Here is a 27,250-nt window from a genome sequence, read left to right on the forward strand (position 1 = left end):
CAATTTGTTGGTGATGTCTGAGAAAGATACTGACTTTTGAGTATAGCAGAATGTCATGAAAATTCATTTTGTTACTGATTTATTTTAGTAGAATGATAGTATTTAGTTTTCTTCTATGTCCATGACCTTTTACTCTCAATTTCCTGGGAATCTAGGCTGTGTTAGGTATGGGTTTCATCTCGTGGAGTAGATCTTTTTTTAAAATTTATGATTTTATTTATTATTTATTTAATATCCCAACCACAGTTTTTCTTCCCTCTTCTTCTTCATTCCCTCTCTTCACTTCCCCTCTGCTCTCCTTAAACCATTTGTCCTCTGTTCCCATTAAGAAAGGACAGGCTTCCAATGGGTATCAACAAAGCATGGATTATCAACTTGCTGTAAGACTAAGTACCTCCCCTTGTGTTAAGGCTGAGCACGACAATATATAGCCTAAGTCAGACACAAGCAAGCTCACTATTGTTGGTTTAGACGTGATGAGATGCTATGATCCAAGTTAATTGTTTCTGTGGGTTTTCTTCTGATGTCCTTGACCCCTCTGGCTACTAAAATCCTTCCCCCCTCTCTTCAGCAGTATTATCTGAGTTTGGCTGAATGTCTCTATGTCTGTGTTCATCAGTTACTATATGAAGGCTCTCTGATGACAATGGGACAGTCACCAGTCTGATCATAGGAAGTGGTCAGTTGGACTATGTATACAGCTGGGGTCATCCTTACAGATTCATGGGAGTTTCCCTTGCACTAGATTTCTGCCTGACCCCTGGATTGGATCTTAAATTCAATCTTATTTTGGTTGGTATTTCCCCTAATTTTTATGCCACCATGGAGCAAGCATGTTTTCAACCTACACAATTGTAGGTTGAAAGGTTTGAATCTAGGTTGGTAATTACATTTCTCCTCTGGAAGAATGCATAGTACTTTTCTGTACCATGAACTTTAGTCAGTAGAGGTAAAGGTTCCAGGTAGACAGGAGCTCAACATTTCCTTATTAAATGGCTTATATCATTGTTGTCTTTAGCAATAGGGCCTTAATATCAGTTTTGTGGAGAGAAACCAATAGCATTGACAATAGTCTGAGTTATTTGGGGTGTTTCATGGCTAACAAATTAGTTGTATGAAACTCATTCCCAACATTGTTGGTTTCATTTGGTGGAGAGACATGTCTAGTTGGGGTTTTGTCTTCCCCACTATTTAGTGTTACATTTAGATTTATTCTATACATGTATCAATTTTAAGGAATTCTATTATACTATGTTCTCATAGGATGAGTCGAATTTCCCAACCTGTACCTTCATATTTTAGCTGTACCTCCCCATATTCTCTCCCATATCCTCCCATTTGATTCTCCCATGTATCCATGACTATTTATTCTATCTCCCACTCCTTTTAAGATCCTTCCATCATTCCTAGTCTCTTATCTGTAACTAACCTCTGGGCTATATATACTGCTTATCAAAAGGAATATATAGCATGATATCTTCGATGATAGCCTTGGTAATTTTTTTTTAAATAGAGGACATTGAGGTAATAAGTACAAGGACCAAGGGCAAGATTTAGTTAAGAAAGATCAACATGAGAACAGTAAGTTATTAGGTAACAAACAAAGTGATTGGGAGCAACTGGGTTAGCCAAGAAGCTGACTCTCTCTCTCTCTCTCTCTCTCTCTGCCTTTCTTCCTCTATCTCTTTTTACTCTCTCTGTATTTCTTTTCTTCTCTAAGTTAAAAGACAAGCTACATGCATCAGAACCATCCTGTGTCATGAGAAAAATAATAGAGGGCACAGAGAAATTTAGGGGAAAGGCCAGGGATTTATGAAGCTTAGCTCTAAGGTATGTATTTAAACTATTCCCCTCTAGGTAATATCATCAGTACACAGTTGACTTAGTCTGTATTCTGTCTTTTCTGACATTGCTTCACAGAAGGTTTATTGTAGTTGTCATCAGGTCTTTCACTAAATGCTGAAGAAAAGTGCTCTAAACACAGAATAAATTTTGTGTGCTTCTCCTGAAAGGGAGAAGAAAGAATAGGCTGGGGAAATGAGGATTTCTTCAAAATTGTATTTCTGAAGAGTGTGAGGAGGTGAGGTAATAAACTCCAAGTCAACATATGAATGGTGACAGATTGAAAGAGGGAAGAAAGTCAAGATGGATCCCTGGAGAATGACTAGAAAAGAGAAACACTCCCAAGATGGAAAATTGATGATCAGAGTATGAGAAAAATGAAAAGTTTGGCTCGACCACAGTGCTCACAATAGAATTGCAGGAGGGGTATTGCTCCTTTCAGATGGGGATTAATCACCCTCATTTCCTTTATTTATTATTAAAGATTTTATGAAGAAGTGTACTAGTACACCTGGGAACAACAATTTCCAATGTCTTGGATTTGTTGAAATGTGATTAAATTGAGAACCTTTCAAAGAGGTGACAGCCAATGGCTATTTTATGACAAGTGGATTTAGTTTAATCTCACAATATGAGGGAACAGGAATGAAATACAGTATTTTATTTTTCTGCTGTCCTACCCAATTTCACTATTATGGTCTGATGCCACTTGTTGCTGTCACCCATGTAAACTCTCTGAGGCTAGAAATAGTTGATATACAGCTTTGTATATATGCTTAGCTCAATACAAGACACAGACTGTAAATATCATAAATATCCAAGAAATGCAGATGTGCATGTCCTCCTGTCTATTCCGGACAAAATGAAAATATCACTTGTACCTTTTGCTTTCATTTTATTCAGTTAGGCATTTTGAAATCAAACAGGGCTTACTACATTCCAGAAAGATGCTCTCTCTTTTTTAAATTAACTATTATTTAAATTAAAAAACAATCTTATTTTATATACCAACCCCTGTTCTATCTTTCTCCCACACCATACCCCCTCCAACTATTCCTCAGAGAGGGAGGGACTACCCTGGAGGATCATCAAAGTCTGTAACATCATTTGGGTCAGGACTTAGTCCCTCTCCCATGTGTCTAGACTGAGAGAGTATCTCTCCAAAGGGAATGCGATCCCAAAATCCATTAAGCCTACAATCTACAACCCCAGAGAAGCTATGAAAAGAGAAGATGCTCTTTTACAAAAGTAAAAGATAATTTTCCTTAGGTTTCTTCCTTGCTTAGGGTGGAAGTGCTATATCATATCTAAAATAAGTTCTGTGTTAATGGGACTCTATCTGAAGGCAATCAGGATCAAGTGTGCATCTCCTAGAAGAGACTAGAGTAATGGTTATTAACCTTTGTAATCCTGTGATCTTTTAATATAGTTCTTCACATTTTGGTGAGCCTTAACCATAAACTAGCATTGTCACTTCAAAACTGCAATTTTGCTGCTTTTGTGAATTAAAATGTAACCATTTGCTTTCTGATGGTCTTAGGTGATCCCTGTGAAAGGGTCTCTTGACCCCCAAATGGGTAAGAACCCACAGTTTGAGAAATGCTGGTCTAGTGTGATTTGAGTGGCTCTGAAACTTCTAAGATTCAAGTGAGTATTGCCCCCAGGTTGATCAAGCATAAAGGGAAAGAAAATACTTTTTCATAGCCTTCTATCTCAAACTGGCTTTTTAACTTTCTAGAGATAGTTTGGCATGTAAGTGCATTTAGTAACTCAATTTTCAGAGTGTTTTAAGCAATATCTTGGAATACTCTGCTCTTGGCTTACTAACATGATTATTTGAAACTTGAAGGACATATTAAAAACATTATAATAAGACATTCTGGGACCACTGTGGCTTCACAGAATGCACTGACAATTGATCCATTTGGTACACAAAATAAAATGGAAACTATTAAGGATAAACCATGTTCTTTAAATGTAGCATAGACAACCAAATTCCACATCAGCATTTAGCAAATAATTACAGGATCCAGTGCTGGTTCTGTGTGGTATTAATCTGCTGATGATAAATTTGAACATGATTTGGGTCACGGTTTGAGGTAAGAGGTGAAGCAGTTGCTAGCATGTTCCTTTAGTGACATTTTCAAATCCTTTTTACATAGTGACCTCTATTTTAAATTTATGTGACCTGCTTAAATGTCAAACAAGCTAAGTGGTGCATTTCATTAATGAAAAATTAATGAAAGTCTTGGGTTGGCATGTAGTGCTTGTTTATAATACATATAACTCATTAGGAAGACACTGGCCAAACAAGGACTCTGGCATGGGTCTGGTGGCATTGTAAGTGGGTTTTATTCCTTCCTTCCAGTTAATGAAAGTGCAAGGCTGGGAAAAATGCACATAAAACAGATTTAATGAGTCTTTGGGGAAGTCTTACAGAATAGAGTACAGGAGTCATAAATATCACATGAAAAAATCTATTTGGCTAGAATTATTTAGGATTGGAAATGGCTATAATTTTATTTTATAATCAAAAAAACATCCCAGTGTTTATATCTAGAAGTTAATTCCAGGCAATAGCCCCACGTTCTTCTTTGAGTCTGGTAATTAATTGTGTTCAGTCTTCAACAAATCACTTCAGGATATTAGGAAACTAATTTATTTCTCCCCATGTGGAGGTGAAACTGGGAAGCACTTGTATTGAAATAGGGCGTGCTTGTTTATTTTCTAAAATTCTGCCAGCAGTTAAAACTGTTTGTTTTTCTACTTTTATGATGATACCTCCACTGACCCTGATAATTATAAAATATGCTAGAAATTGAAAAATCTTTTCAATGCAACATCACGTTTTTGCAGAAGCAAGTGTTGATCATTATATAAGGAGCTGGCATGTCACTGATTTTCTGTTTCTGTCCCACTTGTTTTGACTTTTGAGTCTTTTCTTATCTGCCTTTTGTTATTTCCCAATGTTTGCAGGATTTCTATTATTTGTGATTCATGACCATAATGACTAGAGGAAAAACAATCTATTGATCAAGTGAAGTACATGAGAACTGGTATATTCTTTTTTTAATTGTGTTTTATTGATATATATTGAATGTACATATATATACATACATACACATATATATACTTATATATACATTCTTATCATAATTCTCTTAAGAATACATACAAGTATTTACCTAGCATTGACATTATAGTAGTTACTACAAGTAATACACAGATGACTAAAATTAAGTAGAATTGTGGAAGTATGTGAAAAACACTGTACAGCTGTCTACACAGTTTATGAAGACTTTAGCATCTACAGATTTTGACATTTGATAGGTGGTCCTATGACCAATATCAAATAAAATGAATGATGCTTTTTAGCTGTATCTTTCTTTCTTTTTTATTAATTAATTTATTTATTTTATATAAATGAAAATAAACATTTATAGACAATATTTGGGAATTTGGGCATCGTTCTTCCTGCTGGTAAGGGGCACTGTCATGGGGGATTCGAAGAAGATTCAGAAATCCTGGCTGTAGTCTGTAAGGCTGCTTTGTCCAGCTGTTTTGAATGTAGGATCACCTGGTACTCTGTTTCAGGTGGTCTGGCTTGATCAAACCACATTAGTCTGGAAGGAATCCACATCTTTTCATTTTCTGTGGAGACAAAAATAGAAATCCTTTTCCCCAGAGAACTGGTATATTCTATCAACACAATTTCTCAGCATATACACAAAGGAGTGATGCAAATGGCTCCAAGTTACATCATCAGTACATAAGAGAAAATAATGAATTATTTACCTTTCAGGGATTTTGATGGAGAAATTTATTTAAGGGGAGATGCAATGTCACCTACAATCATAATTTGTAGTTAGTTACTTGAATCATTAATATAAGGTATCCATTGAGATGGCCAAGTCATGTCTTTTGCAATGATTGAACAGGGAAGTAACTAGAGGGATTTGGATTTAAGTTGTCTGTAATGCCATTAGATCCTGAAGAGTGGGTGTTTATTGAATATCTTTCTTTTGGAGACAATCCATTTCTAGAGCAAGGCCACAAATCAGTGTTCATAGGTAGTTTATGAAAAAGAGAATGAAGGAAAGAACATAGTGTGCATTGAAGCAGAAATATACAAAATCCCATTAGAGTGGACAGTTGTAATCATACCTGAAGAATATATGAATGAGGACTTTGGATAAATGAAAGAGATGAATCATACAAGCTAAGATTGATAGTGCAATCCCTAGAGCCAGGCTTCATTAGTTTAGCTATATCATCAACCATTGGATTTCCATAACTCTTAAAAAACACTCATAAACATTCATCTCTATTTTTTACCTCTTAAAATAAAGAAAATAAAGAAAAATAAAGAAAAATACTGCCTCATAGTGCATCTGAGAATAGTAAATTAATGAACATTCTACACAAGGTCTTCTATAATTCTATAATTATGTTAAACATAATTAATAGGGTAAGTGTGAACAGCTCAAAGATACTTTAGAATACAGAAGCCACATAAGTTTGAAGGGAGTTGAAGCATGGTATTCAAGAACATCTATAAAGATAGTAGATACAGGTTAAATGATTAAAACATTTCAGAGGTCCAGGAAAAATATGTTATAGGTTTAATTATATGATAAAAATGATAATACTAACTTGATAATATTTTAAAAATGGAATATTTGAATAAGTTTTCAAAGCACTTCACACTGTCTTTATATGAAAAATGACTGCATTATTTTGGAAAATTATATTTGTCTTCTTGCCCTCTCCTCTTTCAACATCTTCATTTCACAATCATTTGGTAGTTCAGAACACTATAATAGTGTTCTCAATATTAACTGCACAGGGCCTCACTAATGTCTCAGTTTTATCATGAAAGACTTGCCTTATTATAGTATCTTCAGCAGGTTCTCAGTGGAAGTAGCAAACTTAAGAATCACTGATAATAGGGCAGTTTCTTTGGTAAACATCTTTATGCTCCTCTCTACAAAGTACAATTCTACTTGCACAATTGCCAAACATGTTGTGTTTATACATCTGTGAAGTTTCACTGACTGGAATTCTGAATCCATACCACTCCACATACACTTCAGATTGGCTTTGGCCATTTAGGGAGTTAATTTTGGCATACAATGAATTTTGATGAAAATATTACCTCTGGTAAAGTTTTGGATATGAGACTTCCAGTTAGAACATTTCCAGTTGCTGATGGCTCCATGAGTTTTAGAAGAGTTAACTCTAAAAGGGAAATCAATGCAGTTTTTTAAGCACAAAACTTCTATAATTTGAGTTGATGTGGTTCTTTTAGCCTCCTATTTTTCTCATAATAATTGCCACTAAAACGATGTTTAGATTATTTTGATTGTGAAGGGATATTGAGTTTTAAAAGGGAACATCTTGAGATGGTAAAATGTTCAGTTCAAATCTAATTCTTGAGATCAAACTCTTGTCCCCAGAGTGTTGCCTCCAACATAGAGAGATATCATGTTTCCTCCTGTGGCAAATCTGTGCCTGTTTTCAAGACTGAATTGGTTAAAAACATTCAAAGGTGGAGATGGATACTATTTCCCTCATGATCAAATTCCATATTATAGTAACTAAGTGCATTTGGTCATTTTCTATAAGAGCTGAGTGCACCTACTCATTTGTTAATACACATCCTCCCACCAACACCAAAAAAAAAAAAAAAAAAAAAAAAAAAAAAAACTACACATTTGTCCAAATTGACCGTAAGTATTATTAAATAAATTTTTCCTTTCTGATATCTCACAATATGGTCTTCACAGAAGATGATAATGATGATTTTTTAGACAGACAGAGGTTTATCTTTTATCCTATTGGAGTTCACAGTGAATCAAGGAATTATAGACAATTTTGCTTCTTTCCTGCTTTAGTTTCTTAACAAGATGACTCTGCAAGTAAGACCTGTACAGGCAGATGAAGAATTTCAATGTGATCTCTTGTCAAGGTGAAATTAACTCTTGCCACTGTTTAAGAAAACATCTTGGCTGTCAATGCAGTATCACTAGAAGCTAAGAGCATCAGAATGGCAGTTGCCAACCTATATACTGTTTATCACTACGAAGAAGCTGATAGCCATCCATGGAGTCATTGAAACAGAAGATTCTTAGGATATCACCAGATGGGTCAATCTGTCATTGCTCAACCTATAGTAGACAAGATGAAGTTGCTTTATATGAGTAGAAGGTGCCAACTGCCACATCCTTCAAAAGAGAGGCCAAGACCTGCCAATCATGACAATTGTTGTAGTGCAAAAGGTCAGATAGTCTTGTCTTTGAGTATCAGAAATGCCAACTTTCTGTCAATGATGAGGTCAAAAATCTGCACCAGATTAATAGCATGTGTGCCATGAACCTTGAATTTCCAAAAGGTCAGGACTACTGCCAATCAAAAGTCATATACAGAATGCTAAGTTAACTTCTGGCCAAATTTTCATGAAAAGTGTTGTTTTTTTTTGTCTTTCCCCCCTTTTATTGAAAGTAAATTCCTTTCTCACATAACATATTCTTATTACAGTTTTCCCTGACTATATTTCTACTAGTTCCCTCCTGTACTCCTATCCAGATGCACTTCCTTTCTATCTCTTAATAGAAATTAATCAGGTTTCTAAGATATTTATACATTAGAAAATAATAAATATAATTTAAATAATATGATAAAACAGAAACTATCATGTTAGAATTGGACACACAGAAGTAAAAAATTACAAGAGAGCATACAAGAATCAGAGACCCACTCATTTATATACTCAGAAATCTCACAAAAAACTCTAAACAGTAAGCCATAATAAATATGCACAGGACCTGGTGCAGCACCATGTCAACTCTTTGTATGCTGCCTCAGTTTATGTGAATTCATATGTTCTTTGATCATGTTGATTTAGAGGGCCTTGTTTTCTTGGTGTACATCCATCCCTGTGCTTGTTACACTCTTTCTGCCTCCTCTTCCACAGGGTTCTTCTTATAACCCAAAGGGTAGGAATTTGATGAAGCCATGCCCTTTGGGGTTGAGTGTTCCAATATCTCTCAACAGTCTGCATAGTGTTAGACTGTAGGTTTATGTATTTGTTCACATCTGCTGCAGGATGAAGCTTCTATAATAATGTCTGAGAGATGCACTGATCTATGAGTACAGCAGAATGTCATTAAGAGTCATTTTATTATTACATAGTTTTTAGAACAGTTATATTTGTTCTTACCCTAGATCCCTTGGCTATATGTTCTGTGTTTCTTGGTCACCCAAGAAGTGTTGGGTCTAGATACCATCCTGTACACTTGGCCTTAATTCAAATCAGATATTGGTTGGTTAATGACTCAAGCTTTGTTCCACAATTTCACTTGTGAATTCTGCATGCAGGAAACTATTGATATTCCAAGTGTTTGTAGCTGAATTCTCTATAACTTTACCAATACGTTCCCAGTCTGCTTACACTTTTGTGAAACCAGACTGCATCTTCTAAACCACTAATTTTCAATGATGATTATAGGTCAAATTGATGAGGAACACACATTAAAATAAACACCTGGAATGCTTCCCTGAATTGGTGAGTGCTATGTAGGTAGGGTTTAGATATATATTTCTCAAGTGTCATCAGTGATGTTGATCTTGGTTAATATTTGGAGATTCATTTTTATACATGTTTACATACAAAGGAAAAATATCCTCCTTCATGTAAATAATAGGAATTTTTTTAGTTGTTGACTTTTATTTGTTTCTTTTTTTTTTCAACCTTTTCCCCTTAAAATTTTTGGCTGTCTTGTTGTTAATATTCTTTGATAAAACAACTCTGTGTTTCTTTATAGCCAGATGTTTTCTAGCAATAAGCCAAGGAAATTCCTTGATTCTTAAACACACATTCAAGGACAACCCCATAAAACTTTAGTGTTGGAAAATAATCACCATTTTCTTAGTCACTGGTGATATTAGGGGCTGAAATAATCAATAGGAAAATGTCTTGACTAAATACCAAATACAGGAAGATGATATATTTCATGTACTATGAGTAAGTAAATTCGAGCATCTAAAATCTAGCTTTTCTTTTATTCTGAACACTTTATTAGACTTCTGTTCCAGATACTTTATTTGCCTCCTTGATATATTAAATAATGCAAGTAAAAACTTACAAAATTTAATAGAATTAGAAACAAACACTTAGTATTTTTTCTTTCAACTACTTTCTGCTCATGTCTTCACATTCAACAATTTTATTTTATTGAGTCTCTAGTCCTCAATGATGGATTCCATTACTGACATCATAATGTTTTCATCTTATCTGTTAATACGTTTTATAGGTTGATCCTATTTGCATAATTTATATTCATAAGAGGCACATCTCTTTGACTTCTGAAGCACTGATAATAAGCAACAAACATATTTCCTCATTATTGTGGCATTCTAAGAAATTTTTTCTGTCAATAAATGTTTTCTTCATCTTTGTTTTAATATATGCTTAGGTTTGCAGGAGGAATGATTTCCCTCTTATTGAGGAGACCTTAAGAATAATTAGAAAATCCTTGGTTACTATCAAGGTATGCATGCCACTAGTGTAACTTTAGGGTTGTTATCCCATTTTGGTTGTTGATTTGTAGTTCATTAACATCATAGCTGGATAGGACTATTGGTTGCTTCTCTTCTTTGAAAGCTTGCACTGCACCCTTAGGAACAATGGAAGCTAGTAATCAAGGAGGAGAGTTTCAAATCAGATGCAGGTCAGATCTTTTGAATTTTGCATCTGTAGTGCATATAACAATAGTAATTTACCTTCAATTCCTGGAAAGTATGAAGGAGAACAGCAATAGCCTATAATGTTTCTGGAGTTTCTTGGAATGCCCTAACCAACAACTGTACTGAGAGATCCACCGCACATGTGGCCATGACTATTTTCATTTGGGCGTAGGCACAGGTGCATAGGTGTGCGGTGTTTGGTCTGGGGTCTGGAACAGACTTGCTGTCTTGGTTCCTGTCCAGTCACTGAAAGCAGCCTTGGTATGGATCCTTGGAGCAGGAACTTGTAGGTCATTGGTTTCTCATGTAAGTGACTTCTCCCAGAATAAACTATATAATCTATATTTTATTCTCATCCCATATATCCTCAGAGTATGTTGTGCATTAATGTCAGTCTTCCTGGAGTCCACCCTCTCCTAGGCTAATGGCCTCTTTTGATTGTTTCTTTCTTTTTTTTTTTTTTTTTTTTTTTTTTTTTTTTTTTTTTTTTTTTTTGTGGCAGGGGTTTTTTTTGTGCCTTTGGAGGCTGTCCTGGAACTAGCTCTTGTAGACTAGGCTGGCCTCAAACTCACAGATATCCACCTGTCTGTGCCTCTAGAATGCTGGGATTAAAGGTATGTGTCACCACCATCCAGCTATCGGGTAATAGCCTCTTGGACAGAGTTGCCTCACTTTGACCCCTGACTTTGGACATGCTGTCCTACTGTGCTTTCAGGAGATAAACTTAGAAGACTGCTGAACCTTGCTAAATCAGTGTAAGACAGCCTTTCAACATCCCTGCTTCCGTGTTGGTCAGTCAGATATTCTGGGCCTTAGCTAAAGGTGATTTGTCCTGATGTTGCTGTGAGACTTTAGGTGACTGTCTAGGTAGTCTGCTGTTTCTGTCTTCACTACACCTTTTGGAAGCTGCTCCTAGTATTGATATCTTCCTTCCCAGGTCTTTGATAAGGTTGAAGATTAGACTGTCACAATTATTGTTCTCTCTTCCTAGATAGAAATATTAGGTACAAGATTTAAACTTTCTAGATTAGTGAAACTCTATAGTAATCTCTGTTATACCTTTACCCTAGGACTGGATAGTAGCTCTTTCCATTTTGCTCTTGTCTTTTCATTGCAGTAGGGTTTAAGTGTATATAGTATCACTTTTCCTAGAATATACTTGAAATTTACTGACTTTGTATATAGTTTTGTATGAAGCCTAAATCTTTTTCTTTAGACTAAAAGGGGAATTAAAGAGAGAGACCTGCCCATCCACACCTGTGCTACTGAACACACCCGTTTGGACATGGTCACAGGTGTGTAGGTGAGCATGTGCTATGTGGTCTGGGGTCCAGAACAGGCTTGCTTTCTTGGTTCCTGTCGAGTCACTTAGAGTAGCCTGGGTGTGAATCCTTGGAGTGGGAACTTGTGGTCATTGGTTTCTTGTGTAAGTGATTTATCCCATATTAAAATATATAACCCATGTTTTATCCTCATCCCAGTTATCTTAATCTGTGCACGTGCACCATGAAACAACTTGAAAAGGAACTTATGATGCCTGATATTTGGGAATTTTGTTAGATAGTCTACGGCTCTTGAGGTAACAATGATGTCAGTCCAGGTGGATATTTTTCAATTTAACTATAAACAAATGTTTATGTGCACACATGGGTATTTGTATCTGATGTAATTTTACATCTGGTTGCCTTCAATTGAGCTGTTTTATCTTAAGGATAAACTCACATGAAGAGAACATAACTGAGGACATTTCAATCTGCATGACATATTGTTGCCAGCATTTGGTGTATGCGCTCTCTCCTTTGTCTTGTTTTATTTATGATTCTTACCCAAGCTTGCCCTTTATTAAATTCTCACATGCTTCTTGACATGCATATTTTTCTCATTCCAACTCCCTCCACCTTCATACACACTTACACATAGACTAAATTTCTAATGTTCCTGTGCTGGCTTTAAAAACAGGCATGAAGATGAATGTGTCAGTAACCTTGTGTAATGTCTAGAGTATACTTTGTTTTACACATTTAACCATGTGGTTATATATAACTCAAGTCTTTTTCTCTGATAGTAAGTACTTTACAAAATTCCTTATGACCCCTTTTACTTGCCTATGTCTATTGAAGACTACCATACTTTTTCTGTATTTTTTTTTTCTTTTTTGGTCAGTGAACACAACCTTTTCACAGTTTTATAAATGTCTTCACCATCATCTTTCTTTCTTTCTTTTTTTCTGGTATTTTCATATCAGAATATAACCAATGTATCATTCTCTTGCTTGGGACAGAGACTGCCACTGAGCATTTCCTCCTTTCTTTCAGAATGAACTTTGACTTTTCTTCTCCATGTTTCTTGCTGCGCAGAGAGTGCCCATGTGACTCGGGACAAGGCAACTGGGGGTGAGTAAGGATAATATGAGTTATTTCCACGTTATTTTTTTTCTCTCCGATACTTTTGTTTTTTGACCTTCAGTGGTTCTAGGCTCCTTGGAAGATTCTGGGAGCCTTGTGACAAGGTGAACACAACAGTGCAATGACAGACACTTGATTCTAAAACACATTTTAGGGGAGTGCAGAAATAAAGGAGTAAGTTTCATTTTGCTGGCTGAATTCTTAGTATTTGTTTTCCCCTCATAAATGCTACTACACCAATAAATGATGTCTCCATATACCATTTCCTAAGAGTACAAATCACTTCCCAAAATGGCTACAGTGAATTAATCATAATGACAGGAACATTCATATTTCCTATCATTCTACCCAATGTTGGATAACTCTCTAAATTCCTATTTGTTCCCAAACGGTTAGATTTAAATGGGAAACTGGGAATATATATATGTGCATGTGTATTGTAAAATATATGTGTACATGTATACATATACATATATTGTATTTATGTAGTTTTAAATTGCTGATGAAGCCTACATTATCTTCTAATGCATTTAAAACTTTTCCTTCTGTGTCTATGTTTCAGATTTATTCAGTCTTATTATTTCATAAGATAGTTGAGTATAATTTTATTATTCTTCTATAGACTGAGCTAACTTTCCCAACATCATTTATTAAACATTTTTCCTTATAAATTAATATACATTGAATTATCAGGTAAGAGTTTCTGTGTCTGCATTCTTTTCTGTATCTCTATATTCTTTTTATCAATTATTTTTCCTAAAGTAGTTTAAAATGTATAATTTTGTTACATGAATTAACCTGTGATAGAGAAAGATTTTCCCATTCTTTGGAAAATGCGTATATATTCAATATATTAAATATTTTTCTTATATTCAAACCTAATCTTGTTTTATTTTTCCTCAGCTTATAAAAGTAATTTTAATTGAAATTGGACTAATTTTATTGACTCATTTGGATTGACATGAGATCTTTGCAATAAACCATACTAACCACAGCTAGTATTAACTAGTTATATTAATTCTTGTCAAGAGCAATAGCAAATATTACACATTTCTTGTGTGTGTGTGTGTGTGTGTGTGTGTGTGTGTTTGTGTGTGTGTGTGTGTGTGTGTGTGTCCATTTAACTGCAGGGATCCTCCTTTCTGTTCCAATCAATACTGGAATCACAGATTTGCAGTATCATATATAGTGGTTTTTGTTTGTTTGTTTTGTTTTGTTTTTGTTTTTTCTTTTGGGACAGAGTTTCTCTGTGTAGCTTTAACTGTCCTTAGCTATCCTGGAACTAGCCTAGCTCTATAGACCAGGCTGGCCTGGAACACACAGAAATTTGCCTGCCTCTCATATCTAGCATTTAATTTGGGTGCCGGTCATCTGAATTTAAGACCTCATGCTTGCACATTTATGCAATTTACTCACTGAGCCATCTTCTCAGGCCCCCAGTTTTTCATTGACCTACTTAAATTATAGAATTACTCTACAATGTTCTGTAGAATTGATGCATTTGTAGGCTAAGATAGGTTGGCTTTTATTTTATTATTCTCTTATACAGTACATCCCGACCACAGCCTCTCCTCCCTCCACTCCTCCCAGCTACTCATCCCCTTTCCAGACCCACTGTTCCTCCATTTCCATTCATAAAAGAGCAGATCTCCCAGAAATATTAACCAATTGGACTATGCCATACCATGATACTATAAGACTAGGCACAAACCCTCCTATAAAGTCTGGGTAAGGCAAGCATGTGGGGGAAATGGGCCCAAGGGTAGTCAAAAAGAGTCAGAGAAACCTACTCCCATTGTTAAAGTCCAACAAAAATCCCATGTTAAAAAACCACAGCATGTATGTAGAGGAACTAGCATAGACCCATGCAGGCTCCATGATTACTGTTTTGGTCTCTGTGAGCCCCCATGAACCATGCTTAGTTGATTCTATGAGCCCTGTTCCCTGATGTTCTCTACCTCTATAACTCCTAAAATCCTTTCACTTCATCTTCTATAAGGTTCTCTGAGCTCCACCTAATCTTTGGCTGTGGGTCTCTGCATCTGTTCTCATCAGTAGCTTCTGGATGCCTCTCTGATGACTTCTTAAGGTTGAAGAAATTTTCATTATAATACCCGAGTTGCAATGTTTACTAAATAATTTACCTTTCCTCCTGAAGATAATTTAAATTATCTTTAAATTGAAGTGACTAATTATTCATTATTAAGTTAGTTATTCACTATTACTAACATTAATAGCAACCTGCTATAATGAATGATGCCAAGTTACCGGTTCCAGTTAGTTGTGTGATTTTTTTTAGGCATAGAATGTTTACAATGTATCTTGAGAATAATCCTCATATAAATTAAACTATCCCAGAAATAGGAGCAGATTATGTTATATGTTCAAGGTGCTTTCCTTGATTTCCTGCATATATATTTTGTGTCCAATTTCAATTAATTTTTAAAACTTTACTTTCCGAATAGGGTGGATTTAACATTCTCACACATATGACAGATATGTGGTTTCAGTCTTCTTTATAAATCTGTCTCCTTATTTTCCTTTTCTCAGTCTAATCTCCATCTCATCCTTTTCTATATATAGGATGACTTTGCAATCATTCCTCATCTTTTGAAATCTTACTAATCATACCAAGGCCACTTTAAGTTTGCTCTTCCTCTAGAAGTCTTGATGATTAAACAGCACCATGATCTTAAAAATATTCTGGGTTCTATTATCCTGTAGGTCTGACCCACTCACTCTAGTTGAGTTTATTTTTAATTAAGCATATATTATTTTATGTGCTCTGTGCTGGAAACACAAAGATGAAAGAAAATGTTAAGCTTACTCCTAAGTGCACTGTGGTCTATGGGGAGAACTACGAAAGCTCACAAACAAAATGCCATGTGATAACTTCAATATTCCCAAAAACAGATGAAGCAAAACATGTGTTCATATTATAGGAAACCCTTCAGAGAAAAGTATACTCAAATGAAAGAAGAGAGAAGGCATTTCACACACGATCTACTGCTTCTACGGGAGTACTGAGGTATGAAATAGGGTGTTCTCACAAAAGTCCGGATAAATCAATAGCTGGGTGTGTATGCAGGAGACACAGAAGGTGAGAGGAGGTGAAGACAGTGATGTGAGAGTTGAGGCTTAATGTGCACATGGCGCGCTACTTTTAATGAGTTTTGCAGAGCATGGTTAAGTCTCCTCCATTTCCACCTTTTATTAATAAATACCTTTGGAGACATGTTGTGCACATAATAACACAATTGAGTTTAGGTTTGGATAAGATTAAAATGACAGTACTGAGAATAACCTATTTAGCTAGGAAAGATGGAGGGATACCCAGAAGTCATAGCACACAAACCAGGATGATATCAGGAAGCCTTGAGTGATGCTGAGCCTAGGAAGAACATATGATACTTTAGTTAGTGGATCCAGGAGGACTTGTTGACATTTTAGGAGAAAAATAGGTGTCCTCTCTTAGGTACTGTTCAAAGTAGCAGATATACAGAAGAATCCATTTTAGTAAATTTAGTCAAGTTTTGGATATAGAATTTAGAGAGACAGAGAGAGGGAGTTTGCAACTCCGAGGATTTTGAGAATAAAAGCTATGAACTATAGAACTATATAGACTTCTCAAAATATTCTTACATACAAGAATATTTTTAAAATTATTAGCTGTCAAGGAAATGCACATTTAAACCAACTTAAGATTTTGTTTTACCACAATCGAAATGACAAAGACCAAATATACAATTATTGACAAATGCTAGTGTGGATGTGGGGGAAGGGTAGCATTTGCAGCTTGGTGGCACAAATTGCTGTGGTAACTATAATTTTGTCTTTTGACATGAAGTTTTGCTGTGTAGCTCAGGCTAGCCTTGATCTCATGGTTAATCATCTGACTTTAGCTTCATAAGTACTGGGATTACAGATGTATACTAACACATAGGCTCATGCAACTCTCTTTTCCACATGCGTGTATGTGGAACATGTATACTCCATACATCTTTGAACTCTTAAAGAACTATCCCAGGAGAATGTATAGAGTTAGTTGTACTATTATGATTAAAAAGAAACTCTTGAGAATATATATTAATTCCGATTTTCTATCATGTCCCCAGAAACCACAATAGTGCCTGACTGATTGGATATTTAAAAATATTAAGTGTATAAATAGTAAAGGAAGTAAAATATGTAAACAAATTTGTCCCTTTGATTTAGACTTCTGTTATTATCAGAGCATGCCAATAGCTGTTTGACACAGTCACAAAAAAGACAAACATGGCATGTACTCACTCATATATGGACTTTAGACATAAATCAAAGGATCGCTACCTTATAGTCCACACTGCCATAGAAGCAAGGAAACAAGGAGGATCCTAACAGAGACATACAAGGTCCCCCACAGAAGGGGAAAATCACAAGAGCTCCTGAGCAAATTTGGAGCAGTGGGGAGGGGAGAAATCAGGAGAAAGAAAAAGGATGAAGAGGAGAGGAGAACAGGAGGAAGCAGAAAGATTGAGTCGGGTTAGAATAGAGGAGAGCAAAAACAGAGATACCATAATAGAGAGAGCCATTATAGGTTTTAAGAGAAATCTGGAACTAGTGAGCTGTCCAGAGATCTACAAGGATGACCCCAACTAACAATATCAGCAATAGTGGAGAGGCTACCTTAAATGCCCTTCCCTGATAATGAGATGGATAACTATCTTATATGCTATTATTGAGCGTTCATCCAGTAGTTAACAGAAGAAGCGGCAGATAACCACAGATAAACAGAGCTGAACCCCTGGAATCCAGTTGCAGAGAGAGAGAAGTGACGAGCAAAGGGGTCAAGAAAAGTCTGGAAAAACCCATAGAAAGAGCTAACTTGAATAAGAGGGAGCTCATGGACCCCAGCATAGAACTTACCCAGACCCCCTGAATGTAGGTCTCAGTTAGAGGCCTGGGCAGTCTATGGGGCCTCTGGCAGTGGAACCAGGATGTATCCCTAGTGCATGAACTGACTTTGGGAGCCCATTCTTCGTGCAGGGGTACTTACTTAGCCTACAGACATGGGGGAAGGGCCTAGGCTCTACCCCAAATGAATTCACAGATTTTGATAATCCCTTATGACTGGCCTCACCCTCCCTGGGTAGTGGATGGTGGGTCGATGGGGGTAGGTGGGGAGTTTGGGAGAATGGAAAGGAGAGGGAACTAGGATAGATATATAAAATAAGAAAAAAATATTAAATAATATATTAAAAAGAGAAATTTAATTAATTACAATGAATGAATTTACCATTTTTGACTCAGCATTTTTCTGACCAAAACATAAAAACACTATCTTGAGAATAATAAGAGTCATATATTATTTTCTTTGGCCTTAAATTTTTGAATGGATATTTAAAATTGTTGCAGCAATTTTAGATGAGAACAGACAATGCTTATTAAATAAAGAGCAAATGTTTTTTGTCTAATTACAGAATATCTTTAAAAATTGTATGCTCTGATGTATGCCTATAGTTGCAGTGGTCCAAGTGACTGAGACAGGAGTATTTCTGTGAGTTCTGGATGATGTTAGGAATTAGAGGGAAACCATGTTTAAATCAGACAAACAAAAAAAATTAGAATATAAAACGACAGCATGATAACAAAAACAGCATACTTTCTGAGATGGAATTACTGTCACTCCTCACTTGGGCCCCACTATTTTACTGTTTCTATATTTTTCTTAATTTTCACTTTGTAAAGCATTTTGTTTCTCGTTGTAATATGGTCACTATTTTTGCTTCCAATTTTTGAAATTTGAGAGCAGATGGCCTTGATACAAGAGCAATAACCTATAAAAAATGATGTATACATAACCAAATGAACAGACTTTTGATGATACAATCAAGTGCAACTTACATAAACTGAAGTGTCACATGTACAATTATACTTCCAATTATTTCACTTCATGAAAATTATATAGAAATGAAAGTAGTTCATAAAAAATGACATTGCACTTATCGAACAGAACCATTTTTTGGATGGGTTTTCTTTTGTTGCATTCTCAGTAACTGTTGTCACAGCCAATTTAAAGAGCACATTGTGTCATGAGATTCAGGCACAGACATGCAAAAAACACGGTGATGGATAACTTTCCAACCCCTGAGGAGCAAATAATCTGAGCCACAACCCACTAAAAATGAAGAAAATATTAAACTTAGTTTCTAATTCTAGAGTATGTAAGCATTCTGTGGTAAAAGGAAATATAATAAACCGCCTCAAGACTTGGCCTCATTGCATTTAACCTAAAGCAATTTAAATTCAGTCTTATGTAATATCCAGAAAAGACTTATTGGATAGAAGACTGGCCTGTGAGTTTTTCTGAAGGGAATGACTTAGTTGTGAATACTTTCTTTCTGTGATCCTTCTCAGAAGTAGGAATAAGAAGTATAGTTGGTGAATATTTGCATTTATATCAGTGAAAATGACTATTTATTTTTACAAGTTAAGCATAAACACCTTGTTTAGTGTTGGCTGAGCATGAAGGAAGAAATTCTCTGAAATGTTACACAGAAACTATTTTGAATTTTAGTGTACTGGAAATACCACCTTTAGTTTTTAGGCAGCTCATAGTTACAAATAATAAAGCTTGTAATAGGAAAATTGAATTTTCAGATCGTCTATAGAAAGTGGCCTTTTAAACATAGGAAATTGAGGTTGTTCACATTGCTTATAAATGAAATGAAGTCATCATGGTAGAAATTAATGTTTGTCCTGGTGTTCATCCACTGCACTGAGAGGAAACATAGTGTTTACCATAATGAGATTCTACTGAACAGAAAGTACCAAAGACTCTTAGTTAGACAAACTCTTTACTTCAGGCCTTTGACAAAGTGAAACCTGGGTCCAAGCATAAAGTAAAATATATTATTTTACAGAATAAATACTAAATCCACAGACTACTCCAAAATCTTTGTTTATCTTATTAAAATTAACCCAGTCATCCCTTTGGCATACATTTTCCAATTAGCATATGTAATAAAAGGAAAAATGTACTCATTGTCATGATTTACTGTTAATATTAAGTATTCCTAGTTTCAGTTTTTCCTATTTTATTTTCTCCTTTGACATCTCTATTTCCTAATGCTTTACTCTATGACAGTGCTATACATCAGAGAGATGCATTTCTTCTATAGGAACCAGAAGCATGGTTTTAACTAGACTCCAAAGATGTGATTGTTTCATTGATATTTTTATCTTAGCTTAGAGATGAGTGGGATTTTCTGTATTCATATTGTTAGGTTGTGCTACAGTGAGGACTGAGAGGTACCACCTTGTGGAGTCAGTGGGTAACCAGACATAAATCACAGTTTAGGGTATATATTGCACAGATACGATGTTCCCAGATTGGCTTCTAAATTTCTCAGTTTCTGGAATCTTGCTGTGTGAGAGCAATCTGGGTTAGGCATTATCTCTGTAACTGATTACTCAATTTAGAAAAGGCAGCTATACAAGCAAAAATGCCCACTTGTTCATTAGAAATAAGACTATGTATGAAAGGTGTTTACAATACCTTCTATATTTTCTTTCAAATTTATCTGCATCGACTTCACAACTCTTGAAGCTGAATTGCAATTCAGTTGACATTCTAATTCCTGTATTTCTTCTATAATTTCTTCCAGCTAAAAAAAAATATTGTATAAACTAAATGGTTAGCCTAGGATTAGGTATAATTAATGTTAGGATATTCATTCTGCAAATGAGGGAACTAAAGTTTATAGACATCTAAAGTTAGACAGTATCTAAATTAGACTTGATATTTGATGTACCATGTTTTAATAACAGATTTTAACAGAGTAATTTTAGTTGGTATTTGTGATAACCCTCTTTCACATTGAGAGACTTATAAATGACATTAACTAATTCCTGAATGTATTGTAAGGAAGCCAAAAGCATTGAGTAGAATCTTGAAGTTGTTGGACCTTAGATATCATAAAGTGAGTGGCTATTGTAATTTATGTAGCTTTAAATCTACATATACAGTGATCCTAATGAAATTGCTTCCATGTAACATTTGCTATAAATATTATATGAGACTATTTGTGGAGTATGCTAAGTGTGCACAGGACACAGTAAAACACACAGGCAACAAGAACATGCTTGTTCCAATGATTCTATAATTTAATTTAGATGGAGACAAAATATTCTTTCTATATATAAAATAATAATGGAGAGTTGGTGGATAAACCCAAAACCACTATAGTATCATAACCCTCTGAACATCTAATGGGCAGTGGAGAGACAAACAAGGTAATGTTCTGCCTAGTGTGAAAGTGGCAGGTTTCATTTTATACAGAGTGACATATGGCCAATACACAAAATAATATAATATATAGGGATATTCTTATTATATGTTATAGTACAACATCCTGGAAGGGGCCATAGAAAATGAATCTGTTTATTTCATGAGAATTTTCATTTCTCTATCTCAGAAAGGTATTTTAAAATAACAGAAATAAAGATTTTTGTTATACATATTTTAATTATGCATTAATAGTATAAGTGCTGTAGAAACTAAATGTAGTTGGGGAATATAAGTACAAATGTGTGTCACAAGACTGTAATGGTACACATGTATACATGGAAGATGGTAGTTTTCTTGATGGAGTGTCACAAGTCTCTGTGCTCCTTGAGATCAGGAACTTTGGGCTTATAATTCTCACTATTGACCACACATACCCTAGCATGAACACATATAACCTCACGTACTAAGATTTGAACTTAAAATGACTTTCTAATCAATTTTGTTACTGAGTTGAAATGAATGAGTAAATGTGTCTAATCTCCCAGGGATTCTGTTCTGGAGAAATCTGTCTATCAATCCCACATACTTCTATCCTTTTAATTCTTTCATGCATTAAGCTTGTAGTTTGTCCCCAACCATGTGGGAAGTGGTTACACAGCATTGAGCAGTTCTTAGTACCCACAAGTTAAAATAACAGGAAGTATGATTGTAGCAAACTATTTAATTTGTACCAGCTAGCCCAGCTTTATCAGTAATAAAATTCCCATTTTCTCTCCATCTGTCTGATTTTATGTTTTGTTTTCAGTTGTTCCAAACTTGGAGGGAACTATAAAGTGTGTGATGAATTTCTAAAACACATAACAAATGTTGACCAAATAATTGATCCAAGTGAATTATCAACTTATAAAAAGCTGATTGGCTTTCTTTTAAGTTTTATTTATGTCTGTCATTGATATTGAAACTGATCATGTATATCATATATTTCCCTCAAATTTTCTCTTTGAACTTTTTTCATTAGACTGCAAATCCCTTCAAGTCAGAACCTATATTTTATTTATCTTTGTAACAATAATGCTTAATAGCAATACTGCTTACTATACCTAATAGTAAATAGTGATTTTTAATCTTAGTTCTAAATTATATATCTAATATGACATATACTTTTAAAGAGATGTGTTAAAGAATAACCATGCATATATTAGAACCAAACTTTTGTGTGGAGTCACTATTTAACACTGTTGCAAGAACAAAAAAAAATCTACTTTCAAAGTTGCACATTTGAAATGCCAGGAAGCGAACTTCATAATTGGTGTCTGAGAACAGGTATTATATTAATAACAAGTTTTCACATTGAATTCTGAAAGATAGAGGCCAGAGTGCAATAAGTTCTTTCTTCAACAACCCATAATGTAAATGGAAAAATATATTTTAAAAACATCTGTCCCTGAAAGTGCAGCCTCTAGGTATAGCAAAGGGAGACACTCATTTCAATTAAATATTGTTATGAACATTGTGCAGCTCTGAACCAGCCATGAATACTCTTCCAACCCTAGATCTGTTTTATGGAAAGTACTAGACTTTATAATATTGATGTGATGGCTCCTGCCTTGCCAGCTTTTTGTTTAGAGGTATCTCCTATGAAGGGTCAGACTATAAGCATCTCTTCCCATCTTCTGGTGCATGGTGCAGAAACTTTGTGTTGGAGTAGAGGAGTCAGGGTCTATCTTCCTCACCTAACCCTATTTCAGGATGGCTGGCAGAGAATACTGACCTCATTACCCTTAAATGCTGATTCACTGGTTGTATCACCAGAGCTCCTACACCAGGAGAGACAAGCCAGGAAAATGCAGAATTAACCCCTTCACTGTACCCACTTATAAAATGTCACTCCAAAAGAAGCAAAGTTCCTGTACCTCTAGGCAATAGTACAGAACTCCTGTATCTCAGACACAAAAGCCTTAAACAAAATTAAGTCCTTGATGATGCATTAGGAAACTACCTTTATTTAGAGAGAATTTCTAATTTCATGACAGGGTGGTATAAAAAACAAGCAAACAAGCACACACACAGAACACAGAAGAAAGAACTTGAAGCATCCAGGAATTGCTCTCACTGCTGGAGACTGAGAAAGTGGTACATATACACTAGAATGAATCTGGTCAGTAACAATTATGGGACAGACATGAAAGCATAAAATCACAAGAATGGACTTCAATTGGGCATAATTGGTAAAAGAAGCTTCAAACGACCTTGTCTACCAACTAACTGAACAATACTTTATTGTGTCCCAGGAGTAATTCCTATTCAATGTAGATATTGAAAAAGAGTTAGATAGTCTGTATATGCCCAATGATCAATCAAAAATTGTAAAAACCTGCAAGGAGAAAAGATCCAAGTGTTTAGATATTCTTCAATGAAATGAAGCGATATAAACTGTCAAAGTAGGATGGCAGTCTCAGATCATCCATATGTCCAATGGGAAATGAAGAACTTAAGCATGATTTTAATCTCAAAGTTGATTATGATGACCAAAATCCCTAAGTAGACAAACCAAAAAACTGTGTGTGTGTGTGTGTGTGTGTGTGTGTGTGTGTGTGTGTGTGTGTGTATGTTTGTTTCATTGTTTGGTGGTTACACATTACAGGAAATGAACATTTCAGACACAATTTGAATGACCAGTAGTCATTAAATATTCAGACAGGCAGGTATTATCAATCTGGGCATGAAAGAAATAGAAAAGAGGGAGTTTCTACAAAATACTGTTTTAAAATGTCTCAATTTAAAGAAATATGGCATGTAATTATAGACATAAAGATTATTATGAAGTACATAAAAATGAAATCTTAAGGGGCTTAGCTACTTGATTGGAGGAGGGCAACTTTTAAATAGCCAATATAAGTGTATTCAAAGACATTGAGATGACACATAAAGTACCTGAAAGCAAAATGTGCCTCATCAAATAGAACATTTCAAGACAGAACTCTACAACATTAAAATGTGAACAAAGTAAAACTCTTCAGATAATATTTTTGGTAAGTGAAATGAGTCTACTAGAAGTGTTTGATAGTAGATGTGACAAACATCTACGGAATTCTACTTGATGACAGCGAGTATACCTGAATTTCAAATATACATTCATGTTTTTCTAGAGAGACCTCACATCCTATAATAAAGTGGGATGCTAACTTAATAAGAAAAAATGCTTAAATTTAATTTCACTGTGGTCGGAAAAAATACACATTTGACATTTTTTTATTATTGATAGACCTCAATTGACCAGGAAAGTGTTCACTATTACCACACTTTCATTGACACATTTTGATCTCACAGATTAAATTGAAAAACCCCTTTTAAAGAATAAAAAGTAACACTCAAAATAGCAAAATAATTGAGTTCTGGTCACATAGAGTTTAAAATTTATTTATAACTATGGACACACATTTAAAAAAATAAACAGAAGTCACCAACTTAAGTTTTTAGACCTAATATAATAGGAATATAAAATCAGCCACATTCAAAAGCAAATAAAAATGAAGAAATAATCAAGGTTAGCATTAGCACCAAAATAAATGAAATGGAAAACACATAAAAACAAATGTTAATACAAGAAATCAACAAATTGAAAACGTTGACTGATTATATGAAGGCAGGGTGATAATGAGTTCACTAGACCCAAGAAAAATGATTAATGGGTGTTTTACTGGGAAACAACTTAAACAGATAATAATAAAGAACTGTGTGGCCTTCCTGATCCAGAAAATGTAATCTCTGCCCTTCAGATCCTATTCTCAACCTGAGAGAGTGGGAACAAGCCAGCGAGTGCCCATCCCATGCTTTCCCACCTTCTAATCACATATGTTCCTGAAGCCACACCCAAAGGGGTATTGTCAGTACACAAATTCACTGGCAAGGAGATGCTACTATGTGTGTGTGTGTGTGTGTGTGTGTGTGTGTGTGTGTGTGTGTGTGTGTGTATCATAACTTTGCTGGTTAATTCTGCAAAGCACTTAAAATACTATTAATATCTGTTCTCATCAACTCCCCTTCCTCTCAATACTACACCCTATGGAAAATGGAACAAAGAAGGGAGTTTTCCCCTCTTGGTCCATGAGTCCTTTGTCTCTGGCAGGCAAAGCAAGCAAAGACATCACAGGATCCATCAATGAGCATTGAAACAGTACCTAACACCATTAGCCACCAAGGAAATGCAAACTGAATCTACCATGAGCTACCCTTCTATGTTTCTGTAAAAATCAAAGAGTGAGAAATATGTATAGATGAAGATTAAAGAAACTGGGATATTCATAGCCATCCTTTACAAAGATAGTGCTTTGAAGTGCTATAATCCAACAGAAAACCTGTTGGCATTTCCTGAGAATATTTACACAGGGCTCTATACTTAACCAGAATTTAGATGCTCAGATGCACATTCAAGCAGAATTAAAAGAAAAAAAAATGGGCCCAGGGAAATGTGAAAAAAAAATATGTTTACTGAAGCACTTTTCATAATTCATAGAAAGTAGAAAAACCAAATCTTTCCATAGTGAATTACCTTATTAATATTTTTCTGCTGTTTTGATATGTTAACTGGTTAGCCTATGGTATTCCAGTGTTCAAAATGTATGGTAGATGTTATTGTGAAGGTATTTCACAAATATGTTTGGAATCCAAAACCACTTTAATTTAAACAAGGAAACAGATTTTAGATCCTCTAACTAGGCCTGATTTAATCAGTTGAAAGCACTTAGAAATAGAGTTAAGTTTTTACTTTTGCAGAAAATGTGCTCTCTGGACTACCACTTCTGTCTTTCTTGGAATTCTATGAAATGTTTTCTCTGAAGGAGTAAACTAGAATAAAAGTTTAATAATTGCTAATACACCTGATTGAGGGTGCACAAGCGATCTTTCTTTTGCTGTGGCTACATTTTACGTGTAAGATTTCTTTAAAATATAATGCTTCTATAAATAAAAAAAATGGGCATTCTTGGAGGTTATTTATGTTTAGAATTTATAAGCCTAAACATGCATAGATTTGAAGAACAGAGGAACAAAGGAGATTGTTTTATTTTGGCTGCTCTACATTATTTTATTTTAAAAATTGAAGAGTCTGAAAGTTTTTAGTAGGGTGTTGAGAAGTTTCTGCTGCATACCCTAATCTAAGGATAATTCAGGACTTCTCAAAAAACATTTAAATTTAAACAAAGTTCTATGAGGCTAGGTCTTGGGATAATAACAGAGGGACCTAACATAAGAGAGAGAGGAAAACAGTGAGACGAGGGATAAATAACACCAGTGATGCTTGAAAAAAGTAGAGAAACATATGTATGTCATATATAGTTAAAATGAAATTATGCCATTATTTCACTAATTTAATGAAATAATGACCCAGAGAAAAATCAGGGACAATCTTAGAGAAACTTTCCTTTAAGTGGTTAGTCTAAAAACTTCCCAAACAAAATAATCTATTGTCATTGTCCCATTATTGATAGTCTCCATTTTGAAGACATCACACACATTTCAGTCACAAGACTTGTAAGAATAAATGTGGAACTCAAAAGTCGCTTCTCAATATTCCAAATGAAAACTTGATTATCTCTACAATTTTGAAAATGAAGGGGTGAAATATTTGTTATCATCATGTGTGTATGTATGTTCATGTGCAGAGAGTGACAACCTTAGTATCCTCTCAAAACTGACTACCTTGTTTTAGGAATCACTGTCACTCAGTGGCCTATAATTCACCAAGTGAGAAATGCTGGCTGACAAGGTATCTGCTTGCTTGACCATCTGGGTTTCCTAATGCAGCTTCTATAGATAGAACTTGGAGTCTCATTCACTTATGTCACGTAGTTTAAGAAAAAACCCATCTGCCCTGCTCATAAAATTTTGATGTTTAAAAAGATAACACTTGGAAATTTCCCTAATGCCAATTTTCTCATTAAACCCATAAGGGTTCCCTCTATCAAGGTATCTCTTTCCTTGCTCTTTG

Source organism: Phodopus roborovskii, unplaced genomic scaffold (assembly GCF_943737965.1).
Source record: "Phodopus roborovskii unplaced genomic scaffold, PHOROB, whole genome shotgun sequence".
Classification (NCBI taxonomy): domain Eukaryota; kingdom Metazoa; phylum Chordata; class Mammalia; order Rodentia; family Cricetidae; genus Phodopus; species Phodopus roborovskii.